The 15,236-nt window shown below is 42.5% G+C and overlaps 1 protein-coding gene across 1 annotated transcript in view; it reads left to right on the top strand.

Moving 5' to 3' along the window:
* Positions 1 to 2,008, top strand: part of LOC131834808 (uncharacterized) — a 115,368-nt gene extending 113,360 nt beyond the window's left edge. Inside the window, exon 7 of the transcript XR_009354957.1 lies at positions 4 to 2,008. The gene's annotated coding sequence lies outside the window, so the exon portion shown is untranslated. The remainder of the gene's footprint in view (positions 1 to 3) is intronic.
* The last annotated feature ends 13,228 nt before the right edge of the window (positions 2,009 to 15,236 follow it).

The raw sequence follows: 15,236 nt of genomic DNA, 5'->3' as shown, positions 1-15,236 counted from the left end.
CAGGGATAGGCAACAGACCGTGGGATCCTTTGTTTACCCACGGGGATGAAGACTGCAGATCCTTCCATCCAGCTCCAAATGCGCGCGCTCCAGTAACCCGTGTGGGAATCGAGGGATTACAGTATTATCCCGCTATTGTTTTCTGCACTACATCCACTTCAATCTTCAGGAAAATTAGAACAGAAACAGGCCCGGGAGATTATGAACAGGCTGCTGCCCCTGATGTCTGCCCTTCTCCTGATGTATACACCCAGGAGGCAGGATTGTTTCTTCAGCTTCTATCAAAAACCCTCTGTGAATGTGGAAAATAATAACAATAATAATAATAATAATGAGTGGAGGTGAAATCACCCAGGAGGCAATGACTCTTTCCTCTCCCGGAGGAACAGATCTTGGCCAAGCAGACGTAAAAATACACAGTCTCCGCCGTAGTTGGAGAGTGGAAAGCCAACAGGCAGAGCGCACGGGCTTTGGAAATGCCCATGGTGAATGGGGAGCAATAAAGAATATGAACCCGGCAGCTCAGACTGAATCCAAATTTCGGGAGGAAGGCAGGAACGGAGTGCTCTGCTCCCCCATGCTGAGCTTCCCTAGGACGGACGCAGACTTTATTTTCCATCTGGCACAGGAAGAGCCTGGACCTACCCCAGCTAGATCATTCCAAGAGCACTCCAAGTGTTGTGTCCACAGGGCCCACTTTGCTCTGAACTGCGTGACCCGAGGCCAGCTGTCAAAGGCTGAGCTTCATCGGGTAGCACGAGGCCATCAAGGTCAGATATAAAAGCAAGCTGGCCGGGCTCCTAGGGTTACAATAACGTCAGGCAAGTTCGGCTCACTTTTTCCACCCCTAAGCCAGGGGCTGGCCTGTCATGGTGATACGGTAATATTAATAACTACAGGGACAACCAACACCTTTCAGGGAAGGGTTTCAAAACGCTTTCCAAGGAAAGGCCGGTTATTAATTCCCCACACGACAGATAAGAAAACTCAAGCAGAGAGCAGGAAAATGATTAGAGCCAGAGCGCGCATGTGAGCTGAAGGCAAGAACCGCAGCCCGCCGTCCCCAGATCAGGTTCTGGTCCTCGGGGGTACTATCTGAGTGCTCGGGGGCCCACTTTGCAAATATACTGACTGCTCTGTTCTCAGGAGCCCGGAGGTTGGGTGAGCCCTGCTCACTGTATTGCTGTAAAGCCTTCCTAGTCCATTAACATACCTCCCATTCAAACACAGTCAGGGCTGGTCTATACTGTTCATTTCCCTTCCTTAGAAATCTGCTGCGTATACAAAATAAGGACCAAAACAAAATACAGAATTAAGAAAGCGGACAGAAACATTTACTTCTCCCAATAACATTTATGTATCCACAAAGATACCCTCTTCCCAAAGGTCCGAACTCTCATGTTTCCTGGAGTCCTTCCAACCAGTAACTAAAATTTCATTGGCTTGGGACTTGCCATTTAAAGTAGGATCAAGCTTTCAGACTTTTCTATCAGATTTATCAGATACTATCATTCTTCTCCATTTATGGTCTAAGATGATTCTGGAATCGCAAAGATACCTGGGCCATCTTTTTAAGCAACTGACACGCAGTGACTAAGCATCACTAATCGTAGCAGAGGCTGCATGACCTTGTGATTGGGCACAGGGACGTTGGGACAAAGCTTCACTCTTAATGAACTATGGGACGCTGGCAAGGTCCCTAACTTCTCTACCCAGCTTTCTCATCTGTAGAATGGCCGTGAGAAGGTGCCTGCTCCCTAAGGCTATAGAGAGAATGAATGAGCCAGCATAAGCAGAGGGCGTAGAACAGACCTGCCGGTAGGATGCACCTTGCACGAGGGTAAGTCCTACCCTGAGCGTTCATTTTCTAGTAGGAAAGAGAAGTTCTAGGCAATGATCCTTGCCATAGGGAACACTACAAAACGGAATCCGTGGAAAACAAAGCATGCATTTGGCACAGTGTTTGGCTGAATGACAATAGGTCACTAAGACCGTTAAGCAGAGTAGTAGTTGTAGTAATCAAGGAAGGCTCCTTGGAGGAAAAGAAAGGGGTTTTCATCAAAATAAGAAAAAATGCTCCCTTTATATCCTTTGTCATTCATAGTGTCTCTTAAATTATATGCCCCTTAGAGTAGTGTTACATCAGGGAATGGCAGCATTCAGAGATCACTGTCATTTTTTTTTTAAGATTTTATTTATTTATTGACAGAGATCACAAGTAGGCAGAGAGGCAGGTCGGGGCGGCGGGGGTGGGGTGGGGAGTGGGGTTAGGAGACTCCCTGCTGAGCAGAGAGCCTGATGCGGGGCTCGATCCCAGCACACTGAGATCATGATCTGAGCCGAAGGTAGAGGCTTTAACCCACTGAGCCACCCAGGCACCCCGAGGTCATTGTAATTAAATAATTATTTGCCAATAATTAAAAATAATAAATTAACAGAAAAACAAAACCATAAAGCAATCAAGAGATAACCCAAAGGTTGTTCAACTGATGATAAAATGGTCCTAAATCTTAGGAGGCTCCTGGTATTTTAGGATACAGATGATAGCAACTATTAAAGAAATAATCTCTCTGCTTTCTTATCACTACACCTTGCGGCACCTGGGTGGCTCAGTAGGTTAAGCCTCTGACTCTTCACTGACTCAGGTCATGATCTCGGTCATGGGATGGAGCCCTGCATTGGTCTCCATGCTCAGCATGAAGTCTGCTTGGACTTCTCTCTCTCTCTCAAATAAATAAACAAACAAACAAACAAATAAATCTTAAAAAAAAATAAATAATAACTGGCCCTAAACTAGCCTTGGTGTTCTGCTTTATTAACTGAGTTTCTCTTCAACCTATGGATTTCCTGAGAGCCCCTTTCCATTGATCAGGTATACTTTTCCCCCTTCCAAGTACTGGTTTCTAGAATGTCCAAAACCGGAAATAAATAAAACACATCCCTCGTTTCCAAAGTGCTCCTAAGCCAGTATATTTTCATTAATATATTAATTTCTCTCATCATAAATTCTTACATAATCACTTCTAAAAATTAAAAACTCCAGAAACACATCCAGAAGACTAATAAAACTATCATAAACCCATCACACAGAGACAACCTCTCCATATGCTTCCTTCTGGACTTTTCATAGGAGAACTAAGGAAATGCACACACATAGAATCATGACCGCACGTGTGTGTGGTTTTAACATTGGCCTTTTTTCATCTCTATTACAATCCTTTTTCTTCCAAGCCATTAACATTTTCTTTAAAGGCATCATTTTTCATGTTGTATAATATTCCGCTGAGTGGATGACCTGTGATATAATCACTTCAACATTATCTAAAGATGAAAGTAAACCTTTGACTAACCCAAGACATTGTAAATAGCTGTCCGTCCACAGAGCTGGTGTGCTGGACACAAGGAATTAATTTTCTGAAACACAGGCCGTCTTTAGAGCGTGAACTGCCATGACCTACATAGTATGGGCAGCCTTCAGAGTCAGGGAGCACTGCCGCACCCCATGACCTCCTTCTGCCACATTCCCATTCTGCAGCCCCTTCCCCCCAAGGCTGGGGAGCTTAACTGGTAGGGCAGTTTTCCCATCATCAGATTTGGGGCACAGAGAAGGCCAGATACATGTGAGCAGCAAGGGAAACCCAGGCTACACTATACCTCAAGTTCCCGGAAGAACCTCACGATTTTTGCAATATAAACTACTTAAAAATGTAAGTAAAACACTGCGTGTGACCTCTGGTTTTATGTAACACCCTACCTGCTGTAACCTGTGACTTTCCCCTTGTTTGCTTTTCGAGTCCCTTCCTTTCACGGACTTGGAATTAAGTGGTTACACTGAGTCAGCGGTCAAACTTGGCCCTGAAGTCACATTTCCATGCCTGAGACGGCAGGCGCATTTCTAAAGACCGGGAATATGAGAAACTTTCTTTACAGCTAATAAAACTAACGCGAGTTTATATTCAATAAAATTTCAAACCCGCAGAGTTTTGTGCATGCCTCATAATACAGCCAATAGTCATGCTCTCCTCATACGGCATTTTCATTTCTAGACCATCGTCACATGGTGATCTGAATTTCTTCATAAAGAAAACAAAGTTTATGGAGACAAACTGCGTATGTTAGTGTATTTACAGACAAAAGGGGGAGTTTGGATTTTTCATTGTTCCTAAATTTCAAGGGAAGCACACCACACTTCACGGACTATAAAGCGTCCTGAAAGATCTCTCAGAGCCAAATACCTACTTGACCATTGTCTTATTGGCTTCCCACTGAAAAATCAAATGCAGATCACTGAGAAAGATTATGAAGAAATAGCAAAGTTGCAAATAAGACTCTCCCCTTCTTTTATACTGCCAGAACAACGCTACATAATAAATCACCCCACAGTTCAAAAGCGTCTCACAATCAGCATCTGTTTTGCTCATGAGTGTCCAGGTCAGTGACTTTGATGGGCTCAGCTGGGTTTGGCGGGACTGCTCTGGCCTCAGGTTCACCCAGCTGTTGCTGACAAGATGGCATCAGGGGCACAACTGGGACCATCCGGCTTCCCTCCACATGTCTCACCTCCCAACGGGCTAGCCCGGGCATGCTCGCATGGCCATTTCAGGGGCACAGAAAGCAAGCAGAAACACACAAGCCTTTTTCCAGCCTCTGCTCCTGCCCCTCTTGCCTACCGACATCTCATGACCCAAAGTGAGTTGGTAATCCTGCTCAGATCCAAGGGACGGGGCAACAGATCCTACCCCTTTAATGGGAAGAGCTGCAAATTCATAGCACCAAAGGCATAGCGACAGAAAAGGGTGAAGAACTAGGATCATTAACACCACCGATCTACCACAACCTTAGGTTGTTCAAATGACAGCAACAATACACTAAGATCATTCAGATTTTTGGAGGTAATCAGGTTTAATACTCTAAAGTACTACAGGAAAAAAAAAAAAATGACCCTAAATGAATAAAAAAAAAAAAAAACAGATGCTGGAAAATCAAGAGGTTTTCTTCAAAACCTTTCTTCAGTATCCTACAGTAGGATGGCATAGTTCTTGATTTCTTAGCCCCTCCCCCTTTTTAATGGCTAGTGGAAGATACTTACGTTTAGCCAAACTTACCTGAACAGAGTTGGAAAGACAAAGAAATTAAAACGGAACTAATCGTTTCAACGTAGTTAGAATCCTTAAATCAGGCTGTCAAGGTATATTTATCTCTAGGTAAAAAGTATGAAAACTCTTCCAAGGGCGTCCAGTTGGGTCAAACAGAAATGGAGATTCAAATGAGGGCTAACTCCCTGGGGATGGAACGTACAGCGGGGTGACTACAGTTAACAATACTGAGGCACATGTTTCAAAGTTGCTAAGAGAACAGATCTGAAAAGTTCTCATCCCAAGGAAAAAAAATTGTAACTGTGTGCAGTGATAGATAACTAAAGTTACTGTGGTGATCACTTGCAGTATGTATAAATACCATATCACCATGTTGCACACCTAATACCAATACAATGTTCCAGGCCAATTTTATCTTGACAGAAGAAAGGAAAAAAAATCATAGGACAAATGGAAATACTGCTCCGATGTTACATCAGAAACATGTATTTGAAATTGAATAAATATCGTTCCTTCTGCCTAAAAATGCTTTTCCCTCCCTCACCACCTCATTAACTCTCCCCTTCCTTGAATCTTTTCAGTTCAAACTCCATTTACTTGAGGGACCCTATCCTGATAGGTCTAACCAGATAGAACCCTTCTCATACATTTTCTCATCCAGCCAAGTACTGCTTCCAGTAAGTGGCCATGGTTTCATACTTGTTCATGAAACACTTGATTTTATATCCCCCTCGCTAGACCGGCAGACCGACAGGGGCAGAAGCCTTTCCTGGTTTTGTTCAGTTCTATCCTTGGACATGACACAGTTGTTAGCCTTTAACAGCTCTCAATGTATATTCAGTGAATAAAGTCATCGATAACAAATAATAAATGGGAGAGCATGTTTATCGGAAAGATGTGATAGTCTTGTGGGTAACAAAGCACATCTATGGCTGATGAGACAGAAAAAAGTTCTCCGCAGTGAGGTTTCAGGTACTACATTTCTCAATGAACTAAACCTAAACTACATGTGTTAATGTTCCTATGTTGAATGTTCAATACGTGCCTGTTTCAGCCCACAGATACAACTGCATTTTGTGTTTTTATTAGTAAGAACCAGAGAAAGACAAAGTCAGAGATTATCAAGTAAATGCAGCTCCTGTCACAGGATAATCCTTTTTCCAGCATTTTCAATAAAAGAGAAGGAGGAAAGGAGAAACACCTATTTCGTACGTGACTCCTAGTCTGCTGATGCACGATCGAAGGCTTCTCTGAGGGCACTCAGCGAGCATCTGGTGTTTTCTGGAAACAATTTAGAATCATATGCATTTTCTTCTTACCACGTACTTGATGGTGTTACAGTACCTTCTAGATAGGACAGGATTTGCCCACTGATGCCTTGCTTACGGAGGGATAGGTTTTTGTTTGGTTTGGTTTGGTTAGGTTTGGTTACAAACCAAAACCACAAAGGGGCTTCACTTACTTATCCTGAAAAACATGCCTCTCTCTTTTTTTTTTTTTTCCTTTTTGAAAGATGTCATCTATTTGAGAGAGAGAGAGAGCATAAACAGGGGGAAGGACAGAGACAGCTGCAAACTCCCCACTGAGCAGAGAGTCCAATGCAGGACTCGATCCCAGGACCCCGGGATCATGGCCTGAGCTGAAGGCAAAGGCTTAACTGACTGAGGCACCCAGGTGCCCCAGGATTGGGGTTTTCTACTTAAATTCATAATGGAATTTGAAATTGCTTCAAGACAGAAGAAACTTGAGCGCCTACCCGTCATGGCCGTATCTGGAATGGCCAAGAGTTCCAAACATCGGAGCCCGATGTACGAGGACGTGCACACTTCACATGCCGGCCAGCTTCAGCCCAGTGAGCTTCTTTGGTCCTCACCCCCTTTAAAACTCTCAGACTGTCAGGGTGCTTGGGTGGCTCAGTGGGTTAAGCCGCTGCCTTCGGCTCAGGTCATGATCCCCACATCGGGCTTTCTGCTCAGCGGGGAGCCTGCTTCCTCCTGTCTCTCTGCCTGCCTCTCTGCCTACTTGTGATCTCTCTCTGTCAAATAAATAAATAAAATCTTTAAAAAAAAAAAAAAAACAACTCTCAGACTGTCAGTGAATGACACTAGATTAAAGGCTACAATCCTCAAGACAAAGCATTCGAATGGAAAAGACAATGCCTTTCTAGGGTCGACTCAGAAAACATCCTGATAACATTTTAAGACCAGACTTCAGAATCACAGTCAACATAGAAGCAAAAGCGAACTGAGAAACAAGGCTAGCGGTGCCATTCACTTCAATTCTTCGGGGCTGCAACGTTACTGCCCTAAATAACGAACTTATTGAATCATTGCTTTTTCATTAGGGTAAGTTCACAGATGCCTATGTATAATTCAATGAGGAAAAAAAAAAATGTCAAGATGAATTTTTCTTCCATGTGTACTTAAAATTATCCAATAAATATGTAATTATGAAGATGGCACAGTGCTGAATATCTGGTAAATACTGAAGTCATTCAAAGTGAGCTTGAAAATGGAAGAGAAAAAGAGACAAAGGAGAAAGGAGAGGGGGAAGGAACAGAAGGGAAGAAAGAAGAGAAAAAAAATTGTAGATGTGATGCTTATACATTTCCCATGCTGAACACTGTTGTCACCACAAAAAAATCTTCCTGACATTAGTTTTTATTGGCAAGCTCTGTTGGAATATCTCCTTTATATAAAATTTTATATTTCACTTCTCCTGTTAAAAATATTACTATGGTTTGAGAAAATATGTCCACCACTCTCTCCTGCTTTATCCAATTTTACCCACGAAGGTCGGTGTCTCCAGCACTCATCCAAGTACTGTAAATCACATAGACTTCTAAAAGTCAGAAATTACCGATATTTGGTTTATTGACTCAAGAAATGGAGATTCCAGAAGATACTAGCATAAATAAATAAATGTATTTAAAAAAACCTAACATGGCGGAACAAATAAGATATTGTGGTACAAGAGAAGTTATGGAGTTCCCTTGGGAAGGAGAATGAGGGGAAAACAGATGTGAATTCTTCACAGAAGAGCTGTGATGCTTGGTCAAGGTCCTGCAGAATCAGTAGCTATTCAGACAGATGGCCCACAGAGAGTGTTAGGAGAAAGCCTTGGCAATGGAGACAATAAATGCAAAAACATGAAAACTTGAAGGAGCAGGTGCACCCAGGGCCTGAAGACGGAACCAGAGGTGGGAAGCAAGAATAAAAGGAAGATGGGTCAAGGGAAAAGACAAAGACCAAATCATAGAAGACCTTTGATGACGTGCACAGATGGGTTTGATTTATTGTGTCGCCAGGAAATTTGAAGCATGCAAGTAAAGTAATATGGTTGTTATTTTTCAAAAAGACTTTACCAGCAACAGAGAAGACAAAGTTAGAGAAACCATGGAGAAAGATCAATGAGAAAATCCTGACGTGAGTCCATGAGAGATGACAAAGACAGGACATAGGGCAGCAGTGCTGGGGCTTGAGAACTGATGGCTGAGAGATGTGAAGACAGAACCTGGAACGTCTAGTGACCAGACAGGTAGGAGAGATTAGGTATGGGCAGAAAGGGAAAAGTTTGTAATTATGGTCAGATTTTTGGTATATGTGTAAGAGCAAGAGTGAGTGTAGCAGGCATTGAGCAGGTTGCCATGGGAATGCTGGGGACTGAAGAGAGGGAGTGGCTAAGCGTAGAGGCTAAGAAAATGCCAACCTCTCATGAGGAAATAAAAGGAGATTCTGGAAGTGAGAAAAACCCACTGCAGTGCAAAAGGCATTCAGGAGAGAATCGTGTCTGAGAAGCTAGCACAGGAAAGATTTTTATGGAAAAGGTAGTCGTTGCTAATGAAGCCAGAGAATTTAGAATATGGTTTGATGTGGTACAGACACTTGTGTTGTTTGTTATGAATTATTATTTACAAACCGCACATAAAGACGATTTTAGAACCTGAGTTGTCCATTATACTGGCCATTCTTCTTTCGGTTAAATTGAATGAGCCGGCTAGCGCGGCTACTTATTCATGTTTCTAAATGTGTAGAAACACCTATCACGCAACACAGGAAAACACCACATAAAGTTTGAATATCAATATTGCCAAAGCAATGAAGAGATTGGTGGGTCTTGGTGAACCTTCATCTCCATTCTGACAATTAATGTGTTTTTTGAGCTGTTCTAAGGCCTTAGTATGTAAATGGCTCTGTGCGTGCGTGGTGGGGAGGGTTTCCACATTTGAAGACACTAATTCATTCATCCTGTGTGAATCACACTCTATCATATCTAGCACGAGAAAGTGCGTCTGACAGGCCTGGGCAAGTTGAATTGGCTTAGCTTCCTCTCTCCCGATAACTTGCTTCAGCTGATCTATATTTTTGCCATTTCGAGTCAACTTCTTTCTTTTATCAGTTTTAGCTGAATTTCCAGTCTCCAATTTGCTACTTTGGCGGAGTGAGAGAGATTCTAAGCTTGGCATTTATGCATTTTGTTAGCCACTCACAATAAGAAAAACAGTAATTTCTCTCACAATTTGTGTCAGGTGAAAACTTAAAAAAACCAACTGGATCGGTCACCAATCTTGTTAAATTAGGCAGAGAGGAGTTTCAGTGTTACTCAATAAAATCAAGATGTTATTTGTTCAAGTCCATATACCCCTACCTGTAGCAAGTTCAGACTTATTGTCCCATGAAGGACTTAGGGCAGGTTAATATCATACAAAATTTAAATCACAGGGTAGTCAGTTCTAGGCCTCTCTGCTGGCCTTCCTTCCAAAAAGAAACACAAGAAACTGATTACAAGCACACCAACTCACTCCCTAACCCCTCATTCTCAGTGAAGTCCATCCTATGCACATTTTTGGAATGTACCCCCACCAGAGTTATCGTGGGGATCAAAGCATGATCATATGCTTATAAACTGTAATGCATTACAAAATGTCATCCAGCACGAACTTGCTCAAATGCGTCATACTTTGAAATGCAGTTCAGTGCAGCACAAGAGGGTAGGTTCAGAGAGAACAGGACAAGCTGACTAAGGCAAGCTAAGGGGAAAACAGAGACGCAAATACTCAGAGGGCCAAAGTTTCTGACAGGCATGGCCCTGGGGAGACTTACTGACATCCAAATCAGAGTAAGGATTTGGTGCCCTTGGAAAGCATTATCTTCATATTTTTTATTAAAAATCTACTTAGAGGACTAGAAGAAACTAATTTTCTATTAAAAATATTTAGGGGTGCCTGGGTGGCTCAGTCAGTTAAACATCTGCCTTTTTTTAAAAAAAAAAAAAAAAAAAAAGAAGATTTTATTTACTTGGCAGACAGAGATCACAAGTAGGCAGAGAGGCAGGCAGAGAGAGAGAGTGGGGGAAGCAGGCTCCCCACTGAGCAGAGAGCCTGATGTGGGGCTCGATCCCAGGACCCTGAGATCATGACCTGAGCCAAAGGCAGAGGCTTAACCCACTGAGCCACCCAGGAGCCCTAAACATCTGCCTTTGACTCAGGTCATGATCTCGGAGTCCCAGGAGGGAGCCTCCCATGGGGTTCCCCACCCAGCAGGGAGTTGGCTTCTCCCTTGCTTCTCTTCCCTGCTCGTGCTCTTTCTCTCTCTCTCTCTAATAAATAACTCTTTAGCAAAATATTTAATCTTCAAAATAAGAATCATTACATGCACCTAATGTTAAATAACATTTTATTAGGAATTGCCCTAGAACTATGACTTTGTGCAATAGACAAATATTTAAAAGGTCTATAAATGGCTAAACACAAATAATAAAGGAATCACTTATTCATGATAAATTGTAGCCAGTCATGCATTGTTTGGTTTTGGAATCTCATTTGATACCTGGTGCCATTTAGAGGCTGGTCTCAGGGCAGGTAGAATTAATTACTTCTTGTGACTCTGACTTGCACCTTGAAAAATTATTTGACAGCACTAGGTCTGGACGGATGCAAAGTTCTCAAAATTTTTTGATTTTTTTTTTTCCTAATGACATTTCAATTGTTATAGACAAGTCACAAGTGAACATTTCAGTTTGCTGACATCAAATTTCCAATTATCACAGAGATGCCTAGCTCCCCTTAGAGATCATTGCCTTATCTAGCAGCCTCTCCAGGTTGTACTTCAATCCAAGTCAGACATTAAATTGGGCAGAGATAGGAAATCAAGATCTCAGAGTAACAGGTCCCAGAAATCCACATGAGTGGCCTTTGGTATTGAAGAAAACGGTTACCAGATGTGGCCAACACACCCTAATTATTCTCACCAGTGAGTCAAGCCCTTATATAATCCTCTTCCCCCGGAATCTTGGCAGAACCTGTGCCTTGCTTCTAACTAACAGAATATGGCAAATGTGGCAGGATACCATTCCCATAATTCTGTTGCATTATGTAAGATGGTCTAAATAGACTAGAGCAAGAGACTCCTTCCTTGCTGGCTTGGAAAGTCAGCTGTCATGATGACAGAGGACCAAGGGGGAGGGTCACATGCAAGGAACAAATGGCCTCTATGAGCTGAGAATTGCCCCCAGACAAGACAGGTAGTAAGAGAACTGTGATCTCAGCCCTACATGCAAGCATTCTGTCAACAACCTGATAGAGCTGAAAGGTGCATCTTTCCCCAGTTGAGCCTCTGATGAGAACACAGCCCCAGCCAATCTGAGGTTACAGCCTGATTAGACTGTTTTAAGCTGTTAAATCAGTGGTAATTTGTGAACACAGCACAGACAACTAACGCACCAGGTTAGCAACGTTCAACTAATTGCCAGCACCTCATTCACCCATAGGAGTGTAGAACATTCCAGAACAAGGAAGTTTCCAGGCCTAGAAAAGAGGAGCCAAATAACTGGCAGGACACTAAAAGACTAACTTGGGCAAAGGTGTATGCATGTATTTGGGGAGGTCTGTACGTGAGGGGTGAGGCAGACCTGTGATAAGGACTAAGCACCAAGTGAGAGCCTACAAGCAACCAGGGTAGAGGTGTTAGAGATTGGCAGGCTGTCGGGGGGGAGGAGAGGTTGAGTCTGCAAATAGGGTCTCTAGTTATGAGGGGTCACCATAGACAAATCTGAGAAAAGTGTTTTCATACTTTTTGTGAAAGGAAACAGAAAAGCTCCAGCCCAAAATAACGTAGAGTGGCTGGAATCTTCCCAGCAGCCGTTGTAAATCATTTTCTTGATATTCATTAATTATAGCACCATACAATAGAGTAACTACTGGGTTAGGTTCCTTGATGACAGCTAGGACTCGCTGGTAATGAGGGCCCATCTAACAAAATCAGGGATGGGACCCACAAAGAAGAATGAGAGACAGCACACTTGCACTATTTTATTTTTCTAAGACAAGCACCATTTTTAGGGTTAGAACTGGATTAAAACACTGTCTTAACTCATTTTCTGATTTTAGCAACTACTGAACTTGCTCTCTGAGCCTCAGTCTCCTCATTTGGAAACCAAGGATAGCAATGCCTGCTTCTTCCATCATCATAGGACTGAAGAGGTGACAAAATGGGACAATGAAATGATTTAGTTTCCACCAAAGTACAAAGCCTAAGCTAAAGTCTTATAAAAGCATGAAAATAATGCCTACTTCACTATATTAGGCAAATACTAAATGTGACAATGTATGGAAAATGTTCTGATTTTTTCCTTAAATAGCAGGTTGTAGCATTGCCTTGTTAATTAGCCCACTTCAGGGCTAATTAGCATTCTGTGGCTGGGTATGATAGCTCTTCATATGCCCTGTCCCCCTCTTTCAGTTACTCTTGATACTTCTAATTAGAAAGATTAATTGCCTATGGTGGTATTATTCAGCAAGAATTTTGAGGGTGAAGCTCTTCCCTGTCCATTGAATTAAATCGGATGTAAATTTCACACTGATAAAGAATTTGTGGGATACAGCCCATGGGCTTACTCTTCATAACGCTGCTTATCCTCATAACCAAATGTGTGTGCAGATAATAATTTTCACTGGATAAGAGGATACCTTTTAGGCCAATAAAAGGGGTTGATCTACTGCAAAATGTTAGCTTTGGTGTCAGCTTTCATCACGTCAGCACAAATACAGCGGGTACCACTGCATGCTCGGAATCATGCCTCAGACCTTCCCAGCTCCATTTAACTCCTATGTCATGGATGCAAAGTGCATTAGAAGGATGGGATATTTTATACTCTAAGTTAGATAGCCATGTCATAAAAGTGATGTATGTAAGATCAATATAACCATAAGTTAGCAATATAGGATGGATTTGGAAAACTTTTCATGAATGTAAATGTGAATTTAACAGGCCAGGATGGTTACCTCAGAAAATGACACTTAAATTGTTTTGGAAGGTTCCGGAAGACTTGTGGGAAACAAGCTGGTATTTGCCCAGCTGGAGTCATATGGAGTCAAATGGAGCCATTTAAGTCACCTTAAAAGTACCACTTTTAAATAACCCTTTTTATCTCTGGGCCTCTACTGAACAGTATAACCAAAATGTCCCACATATCCTGAATTGCCTATTCTACTTTAGTGGGTCCTACATGGAAAAATATTCTATAATTTTCCCTTAACAGCACTTTCTTGTATCTCATAAAGATCTATGCACAAGCACTATCAGGTAGACAGTTTTCTCTGTGATGTTGTTCTAGAGACACAAAAATGCCCAGTCACTAACAGCCCCACTGTCCCGGGTGTAATTGTCAGCATTTTGTTCCTCAGTTACTAGGGCCTTGGTACTATTCTAAGCCCTTTACAGACACTAACTCATATAAGTCTCACATAATCATTCTATGGGGCAGTTAATAGTATTACCATCTTCATTTTACATCCGAGGAAACAAGGGCACAAAGATACTGAATAAGTTGTCCAAGGTCACACCGTCAATTAGCAACAAAGCCAGTCACCCAACCCAGTTGTGGAGCTCCAGACTGATGCTCGTAACCCTTAAGCTATACTTTCCCCTCAACACAGAACTATCACTACACTGGGTGTTAACTTTGAACCTCAATTTCATCACTAATTAGCTATGTGAAAAATTTGTCACATTGCTACTTCCTCTTTTATACTTTAGGAATAATAGCACCCATACCATCAGTTTAGGAAGATTACATAGATGTGCACAAAGTCTACTTGCCCAATGGCTAACTCATAACACGATTTGTATCTAAATTGAATTCCATTGGATTTTTCAGTAGGACCTCTATTATCCTATAAGGATATTATTGAGGTCTTTGATTCTATTAGCAACAACCCCATTAATACATGAGCATCATTTAGCGTGATTAAGAACGAAGAATGAAGAACAAAGATTGAGAACCAAGAACCAAGTGTCGTAAGGAACTGAAAACCAAGATAAGTCTATTTGGGCAGACTTTTGGTCCAGTGCCCAGTCAGAGGGCACTGGGCACTACTGAGCAGGGCAGGCCCAGGCTGGTGACCGTAGAACTGTGTGGGCAGAGGTCCCTATGAGCTAAAGGGTGGGATACAAGAGAGAAGAAGAGATAACAGGAGTATGTAAAGGCCTGAACCTGTTTTCCAAGGACAGGAGTTCCTTTAATACCTGCAATTTATCCCATGGCCCAATGCCATGACTGTGTTGGAAGTATCCAGCTAGCACCATGCCAGCAATGGAATAACCACGAAAGATTCCTCCTGTTTCCTCCTAAAGACATGGATGATGAGGAGGATGGTATATTTGAACTAGCTGGGTACTCTTCCCAGTTTTCCACAGTGGAGCATAAATGTCAGAGAGCAGCTACTGAAACACTGGCCCCTCCATCTAAGCTCTGTGTGGGCTCAGCAGCTTGGCCTGGGGAGAAAGTGCTGCCTCATTTCCCCTGGCACTGAGCAGGGGTAAAGCTACAGCAAAAAGAGTACAGGTCCTAGCCAGTCTTCCATGGTGGCTAGGTTATGCACCTATACATGGCGATGGACAGAGGTGTGATCAAGGCACCTTGGATCAGAGACTTTTCCTGCAAGACCCCATTGGAAAGTGACAAACCACAGGGAATGTACTTAGCCACTACACCTTGAGCCCCACAGAGAGCCAGCACATTTTTATCACCATCTTTTTTTTTTTTAAAGATTTTATTTATTTATTTGACAGAGAGAGATCACAAGTAGGCAGAGAGGCAGGCAGAGAGAGAGAGAGGAGGAAGCAGACTCCCCGCTGAGCA

This window comes from Mustela lutreola, chromosome 6 (genome assembly GCF_030435805.1).
Source record: "Mustela lutreola isolate mMusLut2 chromosome 6, mMusLut2.pri, whole genome shotgun sequence".
NCBI classification, from domain to species: domain Eukaryota; kingdom Metazoa; phylum Chordata; class Mammalia; order Carnivora; family Mustelidae; genus Mustela; species Mustela lutreola.
The sequence above is the reverse complement of the archived record's forward strand: the minus strand, read 5'-3'. Positions and strand labels throughout refer to the sequence as shown.